The sequence below is a fragment of the Prionailurus viverrinus genome, chromosome A2, assembly GCF_022837055.1.
Source record: "Prionailurus viverrinus isolate Anna chromosome A2, UM_Priviv_1.0, whole genome shotgun sequence".
Lineage (NCBI taxonomy): Eukaryota > Metazoa > Chordata > Mammalia > Carnivora > Felidae > Prionailurus > Prionailurus viverrinus.
In genome coordinates this window covers 51,426,976-51,439,888 of record NC_062562.1, presented here as the reverse complement: position 1 = coordinate 51,439,888, position 12,913 = coordinate 51,426,976, and the positions used below count along the sequence as shown (strand labels likewise).

The following is a 12,913-nucleotide window of genomic DNA, read 5'->3' as shown; positions in this document are numbered from 1 at the left end:
TGCCCAGCCACATCTCAATTACTCTGGGAAAAGAGGAAAATGACTTTGGGAGGACTACAGGAAACCTATCACATCTGGGAATTGTTGGGATGCAGAGTCATCACTGGGACAAAATGAGATAATGTTCAAGGAGCACCTGGCACACACCTGGCATGAGGTAGAAGCTTGGAAATGGTAGGCATCATCACCATTGCTCTTAATGGATGTGCAAATGGAACAGCAAGGCACTCCCAGAACTATGAGTGTCTGGCCACAAAATCAGTACATGATGACAGAGATCAGAGAAATGTTGAGGCTGTTTCAAAATGGAAAGTCTGTCATGCCAGAATGTGGGTGGGGCAGGGTTAGGAGAGGGAATATTTCAGGAGAAGAGGGGGACAGGCTCAGCCTAGACTGAAGGTTGAGTGAAAGGCGGAAGGATGTTGGCAAGACATGCCCCCCCATTTCAAAGGAGGGAGGGAGAGGCTGTTGGCCTAAGAGTCTACTCGTGGAGCCAACTTAGCGTAAGTGTGGTCATGGAGGTGCTGGAGGCCAACAGGGACACCAGAAGCCACTCCAGGTGCTTCTGACAGAGGGAATTCAATGCAGGGAATTGGTTGCATGGTGATAGAAGAACTAAAGCCACTTAAAGGGCACACAATCCAGGAATTAGCAACAGCAGAAAGTGGCTGCCACCCATGGGTGTTATTAATCAGCCCTCAAGAGTTTTGCTAGCATGAATCTGTTCCAAATGGACAAATCCATCTGGCCCTAGCTGGCAGGGTCAAGATTGCAAGCCTTGGAGCTGGGCTGGACCCAGAATGGAGATCTGGCTGTATCCTTGGTACCTCCTCTCACCAGCGTTTGGGGGAAGTTTCCAGAGTGGCAGCCCATGGAAACATATTCCACGTGGGGTTTCTTAGAACTACTGCTATCCCCCTCTATCGATTCCTGCCTTTCCCCCTGCCCCTGCCTTCCTATATTTCCCATGTCCAGGAGATAGAACAGATTGGCCTCCATTTGTCTGAAGGACCAACTTGGTCAGACATGTGGGTTTGTTTGCTGTGCCTTCCATGCATGGAACCAAGCTTCACGGGTGGAGGTGAAAGCATTAGCAGACCATTAGCAAGTGGACTTCCATGGGGATCATTTCATAATATATAAAAATATCAAATCACTGTGAGGTACACCTGAACTGAACAGGATGTTGTATGTCAATTATATTTCAATTAAAAAAAATAAGACTTACTAGTGACCTCTCGAACCTACCCTATCAATAAAATCTCTTATTTATTCTTTTTTTAAAAAGCGTAAGCAGACTTGGCTCTAAACTTGGCTCCACTACTTAGGAGCTGTGTGTCCTTGAACACGTTGCTTCGCCTCTCTGAGCTTCACTTTCCTCGTTTGTGAAATGAGAATGCTAATACTACCCTTGGAGAATTGTTTGCAGGGATTAAGTGAAAGAATCATACCAAGGTAGCTGACACAGTAGCCTCATTTTTCTTGTTCGTTGTTGTTATTTATGATCTCTGCTTACAGTGATGCCAATGTCAGTGTAAGGAAAAGATTTCCAAACAGTCTGAGCCAGTCAATGTGGAGAGGCCGCCTTCATAGATGGTGAGCTCCTTGCTAAAAAAGGTATGCAAGACGAAGCCTGATAATCCTTTGTCAGGGTCCAGAAACCCCCTGGAGACAGAGAAGTGTTGGCTTTTTCTATGAGGTCCCTGCCACCCCTGTATTTCCTGCATCCTGTCAGGACAAACTGGGGGCCTCTCAGGTTCAAGGAGGTTTTAATTCTCATACTTGACGAGGTCAACCCCCAGCCATCAGTGCCTGGCCATCTCGCCTATGAGGGTAGAAGGGGGGAAGGCCACAGGAGCTCGCCACCCAAACAGTGAGGGTCCGAGTGGCTCCATGGTGACGTGATTGGATTATTGATTTATCAGGGTGTCACGTGGAGTAGCGGTTAGAACTTCAGATCCTGGGGTCAGGCAAAACTGAGCCTTAGTCTCGATGTAGCCACTGCTAAGCAGTTGACCTTGCAAAACTTACCTGACCTCTCCAGATTCAGCATCCCGATCTGTAAAGTGGTGGATGACAGTGTCTTCCTCATGGGTTGGTGTGAGATTTGGAGGAGGTATTTCTTGTCTCCACGTGGAGCTATAGCCAACACTCAGTATGAGGTGCTGTATCGTTACTACTCTCACAATTAAAAGAAAAAAGGAAAAGAAAGGATTTGTGTCAGGCTGTTTGTTTGCACACTGCAACAAGATTGAAGAGGAAGGAACTAGAGAATCAGAAGATAATGTTCGGAGGATAAAATGAAAGCGGGGAAGTTAGTTCACAGCGTGTATGCCTCATATTCGGCTTTGAGTTTCCCAGAAGCCAAACCAGAGGGAAACCAGATTCATTATGCATACGGACATGATTCAACCATACCTAATGCAAAAACAATCATATTCATTATAGAATGAATGGGTGGGTATTCCATAATTTATTTAATTAACCTGCGTTGATGGGCATTTCTAGTTTTTCTCTATGAGAAACAGCGTTACAGTGAATATCCTAGTACCCACGTGTTTGGCTGATTCTTGAATATTTACCCAACACTGGTACCAATTCAGTGACCGTGCTGAAGCCCAGACCTTCCTGCTCTTCCTGAAGGGAAAAGGCAGATTGGATGGGATCGTGGTCCTGAGAAGAGATTGGAACTAGAGATTGATAAGAGCTGGTGGGGGGAGAGGGCAAGAGGTGATCTAGGGCACCAGATATCCAGCCATCGTTGCCCGCTGAGCCTTCCCTCCTTCCCCAAGGGCCAGCAGGAGAGGTCCTATGGACTGGGAAGGGAAAATGGGGCAGCACCCCCACCGCAGTGGGGGCAGCTCATCATAAGATCATGTGACATATGAGAGGAGAACAACAACTCACTCAGCCACCCACACACAGGCTCATGCCTAACCCTTCATCCACGCCAAACTACTCACCGTCCTCGTCATATCAGCATGCCTCCGCTCCTGCTGTCCCCCCGGCCTGGAACGCCCTCTCGTCGGTGCTGGCCCGTGGTAAACATCCCAAGATGTGGCTCAAGCGATCTTTCTTCTGTAAAGGCTTTTGTCCCCGCTGCAAAGCACTCAAGAGTGTTATAGTTTGTTCCAGGACAGAGTGCTAGGACTGTTTACGTGTTGGTGAACCTCACCCACCCCCGCACCCCACCCCCCAGGTTCTGAGTTCCCTAGGAATGGGGATGTTGTTTTGTTGAGCCCTTCGTGAACACATGTTCTAGAAATGAACAAGGATGTATGTAGCTTTTGTGTGAGATGCTCCTGGAGATGCAGGATGGCTTGGCAGTTAAACGCAGCAACTTTATAGTCAGAAAGGGCTCGTATTGTGACTCGGCCACTTGCCAGCTGTGTGACTTCAGGCAAGTCACTTCACCTCTCTGAGCCTCAGCTTCTTCATCTGTAAAATGGGGGTAGTAATACTACTAGCTGACATGTTCCGATCATGTGCCAGACACTGCAGAAATTTGCTCATTTAAACGTCAGGAGACCCCCGGGGAGTTAATCACTATAATCCCATACGGCACTTTAGCATGTAAGTCATGAAAGGCAGCCTCTGCCATGCCCTGCTCTGGCCAGGCACTGTAGACCAGTTGACTTCTGTCTGTCACTCCTTCAGACTATCGGTTGAGCAGCGACTGCATGCTGGCTATGGTGTTAGGCTCTGTGAATATAACTATACACAGGACAAATGCTCTCTGCTCCAGGAACTCTCACCCTGGTGAGGGAGACAAGAATCAAATCATCACCCCAATAACTGCACAATTTCCATCTCAGGAAAGCGCTATGTAGAAGGTGTGTACAGGATGCTGCGTGAGCACCATGGGACCCCGTTGATCAGACGGATTTGTCAGGAAGAAAGCAGGCGCAAGTGGTCTAGGCAGAGGGAGCAGTATGTGCAAAGGTCCTGAGGTGGGAGTCAGTCTTGTGCACTGGGGACAGTGAAGAAAGGCCAGTGTGACTGGAGCCTAGAGAACAGGAAATGGTGCTGTGAGGAGGGAGGGTAGGCACCGACAAGACCTGTGGAGTTTGGAGAGCCAGGGAAAGATTGAAGCTTCCTGTGAAAGGCTCTAGCTTCCAGAAGACCCTTCTGCTTCAGAGTGGACTGTAGGGGGCAAGGGTGGGAGCCGGGAGACCAGGTGGAAGGTACTGCATTTGTCCAGACACACAGTGGGCTGAGTGGGAGGGGCTGAGGGCTGGCAGGCAGCTGGCTGCCCCCGGCTATGGAAGCCATAGCCTGAGATGGGGAAGACTGGAGGAGAAGCAGGCTGAAGAGAAGGACAGGACTCAGTTGGGGCCGTGGGACGTTTGAGGTGCTTTGCAGCTGTGAAGTCCTGGCCCTCAGAAGGGCCGGCCACAGGGAGGTTCCTGTGGTTTTCCAGACGCCTCGGAGAGAGCGCCTCGATGAGACATCCAGGCTGTCATTTCCTCTCTTGAAGTCCCGCCACACTGCATCCCTGCCTCCAGGGCCAGTCCTGGCTAGCACCACCATTGCCAGAGCTGTGAGCATTCCCACCACACAGCGCCGGCTCCTAAGGCTCCCCCATCCGGCTCTGCCGGTGACACCTCGTTATAAAGGGCGTCCACCCCATAGTGGTTTTCCCTGGTTTGTTCGAAAGCCCAGCTGCTGCCTTTGAGTTGCTCCCATCTCATTATCCCCGGAGTTTCTACTTCTTTTTGTGAAAATTTAATTGCCTGCTAGATTTGAAAGGGCCTAGACCAGCTGTTCAGGTTTGGGAAGTCAGAGTCAAATGCGCCCTGATCAAAGGCTGCAAGAGGCCGCCGCCGTTCTCACCAGCAGCCCCTTAAAATCGGAGCGACTTTACTCCTCCCGAAATGGAAACCAAATCGCTCCGCGCGGACACTTGAAAGGAAGATTGTTAAGCAATTCCCAGCATTTGAACTGCCTGCTGCATCTTTAAATCATTTTGCTTTGGAAATGGAATACCCAGGGCTCGTCCTGAGCTCCCCATGGGGGAATACGCACAGGGATGCCATTTGCGGGCCTTGCGCCTCCTTGAAGTTTCTTCCAAATCAAGACCAGGATGAATCTTTGAGAAGCCAGAGTGTTCTGCAGATTCTCTGCGAGCCGCCACCCTGCCCCACCCCACCACCAGCTCTTCTCAGAGATCAGGATTGGAAGTCAGAGGACCCGGATGCAAGCCCCAGCATCACGGGCTGGGTGACCTTGGGCGTGTCTGTCTGCGCCCTGGTTGTGCTCATCTGTACAATGGGCTAGTCACTTCACCATCTACCTCCCTAGGATTTTGAGAGGTGAAGTGCTTTGTAAACAAAAGCAGCACACCCCTCGGTGGCTACTGTTGTTTGGTCTATTACACAGGCATTTGAAAACAAAAGAGCAACCTGGAGAAGTAGGCAGTGTTTCTCAGGCAAAGAAAGCATTTCTAAAATGTTGGAAAACAAATCAGTGTTTGAAGGGCAGGGATAACGGGTGTGAAGTTACCTTGAGAGCCGCATGGTGTAAAAATAGCAGAGTAGGTGAGGGAGCAGCTGGCCTCACTCCTGGAGGCTGCTGGGCCACCTTCTGTTACTGTCCTCTCTTGTTCTCTCCTCACCTCCCCTCACCTCTCCTGCCTTCCTTTTCTCCCCTTTCTGTTCTTCCACTGTCTCCTCTCAGCCATCTTTTTTTTTTCTTATACACTGGTTTTTTTAAAAAGGTACCATTTTAACCATTTTTTAAGAGTACAGTTCAGTAGTGTTTAGTGTATTTGCACTGCTGTGCAACAGATCTCTAGAACTTTTGCATCGTGCAAAACAGAAACTTTATACCCATGAAACAGTAATTCTCCCTCCCTGCTCCCCTCATCCATCTTTCTCCTTTGTTTTTTTCTGGGTTCCATTTTCCCTTTTTTGTTCTAAGAAGGTTATGAGCTATATAAGTCCAGAGTCTTTCTGTCGGAGGTGACTCAGACTGGCTTAAGGCCCCAAAGGAATTTAGTGGCTTGAGTAACTGAAAAGCCCTAAGGTAACAGGCTTCAGGTACAGCTGGATCCAGAGGCTAGAACAATAACATCAGAACGTATTCTCCTCTCCCCATCTCTCAGTTCTGCCTGTGCTGGCTGGCTTCATCCTCAGGCATCCTCTCCTGGTGTGGTGGTAAAGGTGGCTCCCAGCAGCTTCAGACTTCCATCCTACCAGCTCAGCCACCCAGCAGAAAGAGAGCACTCCCTTCCCTGTAGTCTTCGCAGAAGTCTCAAGGCTGATTCTTAATGGTATGAAGGTCAAGTGCACATCCACAGGCCAGTCACTGCATGGGAACCTTAAAGCTTTGTTAGGTCAAGGTTGGGACGCATACCCACCCGGGAGCCCCAGGTGAGGTCAGCCCCGTCAAAACTCCCCAGTCTGAGAGTGGGGGATGAGCGGTTCCCCAAAGGCATTCCAGGCTGCTCTGATGCAAAGGAGGAGGCACAGATGCCAGCAGAGGCCCCACGGGCATCATTGCACCAGGCAGCACTATATTTGCTGGGCAGCTTTACTAGGGCCCTGTCTCTCCTACTTCTGCATATGATGGACGTGTCCTCATATTACTGCCACACCACATTGCCTTCTTAGTACCATCTTCGGCCAGGATGCAGCCCCACAGCCACCCAGCTTTGGGACGTGCCTGGTCTTGCCCCTAGACCTTCTGGCCCCCCTTCCTCCCCAACCACTTGGTCCAGCCACCACCATGACCCACCTCCTGATTCTTAGCAGGAAGATGCAGAAACAGCATCGGCCTCACACAGATCTGGGTTTGAATCCCCGCTCTGCCACTGAGATAAATGATGGCAGGAGAGGGGGTCCTGGGTGGCTCAGTCAGAGCTTCTGACTCTTGATTTGGGCTCAGGCCATAATCTCACAGTTTCATGGGTTCAAGCCCCACATCGGGCTCTGTGTTGACCACATACAACCTGCTTGGGATTTTCCCTCTGCTTCTCTCTCTGCTCCTCTCCCACTCGTGTTCTGTCTCTCTCAGAGTAAATAAAAAAGCTTTAAAAAAAAATGATGGCAGGAGGAAGGATGAAAACAATAACGGTGTAGAATGTTCACTTCTGAGACTGTGCCGGTTCAGCCACTTCTGACCACTCTCCCTGCCCTGAACACAGCCCTCACTGACTGTGCCCTGCAGTCCCCACCTCAATGCCCAGTCTGTTTCTCCCCTGTCCCTGTGAGGCCAGCTCCAGTGCCCTGTCCTCTGGGAATGCCATCTCCCCCTCCCACCCAGTATCTCCCTGCAGGTGGTCTCCCCTGGAGCCCCTACCTGGGCTCACTCCACCGCCCGCCTCCATCAGCCCTCCTATAGAAGGTTCTCCTGCCTCCTTCATTGTGCTGCCAAGGCATGACCTCCTCGGGGAATGCAGCCTCGTCCAGCAGCCCAGATGCTGCAAAGGCGGTGAGAGACCGGAGTGAGATCCAGCAACCGGGTTGACTTTTCTGACATATTTTTATAAATCTTCAAAAGTTCACACTTCCCCAGCATATGCCTGCCCTCCTGCATCTTCATTTTCCTCCTCTGATGGTGACATTCCTGGGCCCCTGGAACTGGACCTGTGTTCCAGAGTTCACAGTGGCCACCCTGGGGTCTATGCCCCATGCTGACCTCTATGTCTCAGAACCAAGGTCCAGGCTGGGAGGCCACACATACTGTTTTAATTTTTTTTTAATGTTTATTTATGTTTGGGAAGGGGGGGAAGGGCAGAGAGAAAAGGAGACACAGAATCTGAAGCAGGCTTCAGGCTCTGAGCTGTCAGCCCAGAGGCCAATGTGGGGCTCAAACTCATGGACCACGAGATCATGACCTGAGCCAAAGTCGGACGCTCAACTGATTGAGCCACCCAGGCGCCCCACACATACTGCTTTAAATGCCGGGCCAGGGAAGGAAGGAGGGAGGTCACCACCCATGCCCCTGCCAACACACACACACGCACCCAGAGGCTGATTCACGTGGAAGGGCAGGAGTTGGAGAGCATGAGTACCACCCCTAGCCTGATGTCCTGGGAGAAAAAGTAAGAGCTGAAATATCACACAGTCCTGGGATCCAGTCCTGACTTCACCACCTACCCACTCTGACCACGGGCAAAGCACTTCACCTCTCTGAGCCTTGGTTTTGTGCATCTGCAAAATGGAGACAATTGCACCCACCCTGGAAGGTTGCTGTGAGCATTCAGTGACGCAATACGTGGAAGAGGCTCAGTGAATATGAGTCTCCTAGAATAAAGTAGGAAAGAATAAATAAATAGGCATCGACGGATATTTTTTAATGAAATAGCGTAAATAACATAATAGCATTTCAGTTCTGCATGTGTTTTCCGAGCACACACTCCATGGCCTCCTTGCTATGTCTCAGACACACCAGCACCCTCCCCTCTTCAGGGATTTGCACTGTCTGTTCCCTCTCCAGGAATGCTCTTCCCCACACATCGGCCAAAATAGAGTCTCTCCTGTCACTGCCTGCCCCTTGCTCTGCCTTTTTGTGGCTTCCTCACAGCCCTCCCGATACATCCTATTTTTGTTTGTGTAGATGGTTCAGCATCTGTCTCCCCAGCCCCTGGAAAGGCAGCTCACGGGGGCAGGGGCCTCATTCCCTTCTGTTCCCCCAGTGCTACAGGAGAGCCTGGCACATAGTAGGGGCTTGGTAAAGATTTGAGGTCTGTCAAAGAGATGAATCAGACACATCCCTGCCCCGGGGTCCTTTGTTTTGCCATCTGAGAAAATAGCGACCATTTTAATGAAAGTATCTGCCGTTTGCCACACACACACACACCCTGTGCCACCACTGCCCTAAGCCCTTCTCACACGGCCTCTCATGTGCTGCTCCCAAAAACCCCACAGTGGAGGTGCTGTCATTATTCCCACTGAGCGGAGGCACCGAAGCTAGAAGAGGGGTGACTGGGCCAGAATCATGCAGGCTGGGCCAAGCTAGGCCTGTCTGCTGCCATGGCTTGGGCCCTAAACGTGCAAACCTGGGTACCGCAGACAAGCCGGAAGCCTAGCCCAAAGAGCAGAATGTGACCTTGCCCACTGGGGTCAGGGAGACTGCCCAGAGGAGAGGTCATGTGATGTAGGAGCCTTCGGGTAAAGGGGGGGTGGGGAGCAGCACTCAGGCATGGAGGCCGTGGTCCATTCCAAAAGCATTCATCCAGCACTCGGCAGAGATAACACACTTCTGGGAATGAGGCTCTTGAATTCAGAAGGGACAGGAGGCACGAGAGCCTCGGGCGACCCAGGGCAGGGCCTGGGTCTGACTGACAGAAGGGAAGGAGTAAGCCTTGAGTACCTACTGTGTGCCAGACATGGTGCCCCAGGCTTCCCCTTTGTCACTTCATGTTGTATTCCCACCATTTGATGCAGAGGGCTGTGCCCATTTTCCAGTGAGGAAACTGAGGTCCAAAGCCATGGGCTGAGTTCTAGCTCCAGACCACCTTGTTTCATGGTGGGACATAGCAGGAGAATGCCTCCTGCCTATCACAAAATGGGCCACTGGCTTGCTCTGGCCAAGAAAGACAGTGGGGCCCAGGGTCCAGATCAGGCTGGTCAGTGGCAGATCAGCAGAGGGCTAGCCCGGAAGACCCCACCCCTCTGCAGACAGTCTCAGTGGTCTTGGGGAGGTCTGACCCTCACTGGAGCTCTCTGTCACCATCTGTGTCACACGCTTTGTGACCCTGAGCAATTTGCTGCATTTCTCTGGGCCTCTGGTTTCCTTAAATCCCAGGAACTAAACGATCCCCAGGGCCCCCCTTCTGGCTCAGACCTTTCAGATTTCTAACTCTGGTGCCTTTTTCCCCCTCTTGCTGCTATCACAAATCACCACAAACCGAGTGGCTTAAAATTCACCAGCTAACAGTTCTCTAGGTCAGAAGTCGGTGCAAGTCAACTGGGCTTAAATCAAGGCAGGCGTGTGTTCCTTTCTGGAGGCTCTTGTGGAGAATTTGACTCCTTCTCTCTTCCAGCCTCTTGAGGCTGCCATGCTCCTTTCGGGCCCTGTCTCCATCTTCAAGCTGGCACTGACTTTCTCACATTGACTGCATCACTGGCATGGTGACCCTTCTGCCTCCCTTGCCCACTTTTAAGGACCCTTGTGATTACACACCCCACCCCCACCCAGATCCTTCAGGGTCATCTCCTGTCTCATGGTCAGCTGATGAACAAGCTTCACATTTCGCCTTTGCCGTGGAACCTGACATGGATGTCTTTGGGTGGCCATTGTTCTGCCCACCACCCGGGGAAGGCAAGACATTTTAGGGAGGCTTTGGGCAAGCTGTTTCTTCTCCTCGAACCTCAGCTTCCTATACTTTGAAGCGGGGCTGATCGTTATGATCCCCACGCTGTACGGCTGCTTTGAAGACAAACTAAGATATGTGTGTTCAAGTGGATTACAGCGGGTCAGGCACTGTACATAGGGTTGATTCTTTATTCCTGGGGTGTTTCTGTCGCTAGTAGCTGTCAGCTGACAGTTCTCACTGGGTGCTCAGGCCTTCCTGTGCTTTGCTCTGAAAGGCCACAACCTCCCCCCATGCCCTATCCCGAGAAAACAAACGTGGGTCTGTCAACCGCTCCTGCCTTATAATCTCTGGCTTCTTTTCACAGAACCCCAGGGGCCCCTGGGATTTGGGAGTTTGGCAATGTCACTCAAGGATGCCTATTGAGTACTGAACAATAGCCCCTCATGAGGTCATACGGCCGCTTAGCAACCGCTCAGGCCCTTAGTAACCAGCCCAGAAGTGTTGATATTTACCCAACAGAAACTTTATATCTATAACGCCCAATTCCTTCCAGAGAGCTGCAGGCTCGCTCCACCCACTCATAGCTGCAGTTCTGGCTCGTGTAAAAGCAGGTCTGTGGGAAGCAGGGAGGGAGCCTGGGGCTCTGTCCCAGCTCCATGCCTCTCTCCAGACTCAGTTTCCCCCATAATACGGGGATCAGACTAGCTGATCAGCCAATAGGGTGAGTGTGGGCCCTGGTGGGTCCAGAACAGTCCTGACTTATTGTGACTATTAAAAGTGTCTTTTTCATTCTCATAAGTGACCCCGCCACGTCTAGTCCTTGATTCTACTTCTCTTCCCCACCTCCCTCTTCCCCTGTCCTGAATTAATCCTGCATAGATCAGCCAAGATTTTCAAGGACTCTTTTATGCCAGGCCTGGAGCTGGGGAAACTGAGGCAAACCAGACACGATCCCCTGCCCTGGGGAGCTTCCAGTCCAGGGAAGAGTGCCACATAAGCACTCAGCAGATCTAGGATTGAATCCAGAACCTTGTACGTCTCAACCTCACTTTGCTCTCCCCATGAAGCTATTTTAGTAAATAACAACACTCTTTAGTATTCGGGTGGCATCTTGTAGTTTCTAAAGCCTTTCCCTTCTGTTACCTCACTTAACCCTGCCATCATCAGAAGGGGTGAGTTCTCAGATCTTCCCATTACATGGATGAGGAGCTGGAGGCTGGAGGTCATAGACAGCGGGGATTAAGATAGCGACCAGCTGGATGCCCTTGGGAGGCAACTTTGCCTCCGCCTCCTCCCCTGTGAAATAGAAACGTTAGCACTCGTTTCATAAAACCGTTGTGAAAAGGAAATGAGACAGCATATACAAAGTCCTTTCCAAAATGGCAGCTGCCAGGTCCCTGGTGGTCCAGGGGCTAGACTTCGGTGCTTTCACCACTGCGAACCAGTTAGTGGGTTCTGGGGGCACCTGGGTGGCTCAGTCAGTTGAGCATCTGACTCCATCTCTGCTTAGGTCCTGATCTTGCAGTTCACAGGATTGAGCCCTGAGTCAGGCTCTGCGCTGACAGTGTGGAGCCTGCTTGGGATTCTCTCTCTCTCTCTCTCTCTCTCTCTCTCTCTCTCTCTCCCCCTCTCCCCCTCTCTCCCTCTCTCCCTCTCTCTGTCCCTCCCTGGCTTGCACACATACACGCGTGTGTGTGCATGTGTGCATGTGCACGCTCTCGCTTTCAAAATAAATAAATAAACACTTACAAAAAATAAAAATAAAAATGGCAGCTGCCAAAAATGAGCTCCTCCTCCCTGAGCTGTACTCTCCACAGCAGCCACACTTCCAGAATATTTGTCTGCTTCTCACATGACCAAACACAACAGTTTGGGGGTCTTATGACACATTTCAGAACACCAAAAGCAGGTCTTGTTGGAATCCCAGCTCTGCCTCGGGCAGCTGCGTGACCTGCCTCTAGCCTCTGTTTCTTCATCTATAAAATGGGCATAAGAATAGGTAGTACTGGGGCGCCTGGGTGGCGCAGTCGGTTAAGCGTCCGACTTCAGCCAGGTCACGATCTCGTGGTCCGTGAGTTCGAGCCCCGCGTCAGGCTCTGGGCTGATGGCTCAGAGCCTGGAGCCTGCTTCCGATTCTGTGTCTCCCTCTCTCTCTGCCCCTCCCCCATTCATGCTCTGTCTCTCTCTGTCCCCAAAATAAATAAACATTGAAAAAAAAATTTTTTTTAAAAAAATAAATAAAATAAAATAAAAAGAATAGGTAGTACTGAGGATGGAGTGAAGCACACAGCGCATGACAGTTTGGTAGAAGGCCTAGCGCGTAGCCTCAAAAATGAGAAGCTGGGTATCGCTTTCCCGATGTTAAGTGTTTGAGGAATCGCGGAACCTGTGGGCGAGGGGCAGCTCCCACAAGGTGGGGTTTGCGCCCCACCCCCACCCCAGGAGCTTGTGTCAGGACATGCTTTAGGCTTTCTGCTTCCAGCCACGTTGACCGTGAGGGAGCTCAGTTGATGAAAGCCACTCTGGGGCACACCACTCACCTTGCAAGAGGAGAAGGGGCCCCTTTTCCCCCTTTCTTTACAGAGCAGCTCCATGGGGGCAAATCTGTCAGATTCCCTGGTGATACCTAAGTGGTTCCCCACCCACGCCCCT

General features: G+C 51.2%; 1 protein-coding gene across 3 annotated transcripts in view; it reads left to right on the top strand.

Annotated features, from left to right (window-relative positions):
- The window catches only part of ATP2B2 (ATPase plasma membrane Ca2+ transporting 2), a 321,401-nt gene that overhangs the window by 56,879 nt on the left and 251,609 nt on the right, over positions 1-12,913 (top strand). For 2 of the 3 annotated variants that reach the window (XM_047831429.1, XM_047831453.1), the window contains exon 1: positions 1,573-1,617. The exons of the other annotated variant lie outside the window; for it this stretch is intronic. The gene's annotated coding sequence lies outside the window, so the exon portion shown is untranslated. Of the gene's footprint in view, positions 1-1,572; positions 1,618-12,913 lie in introns of those variants that run through there. 3 annotated transcript variants of the gene reach the window in all.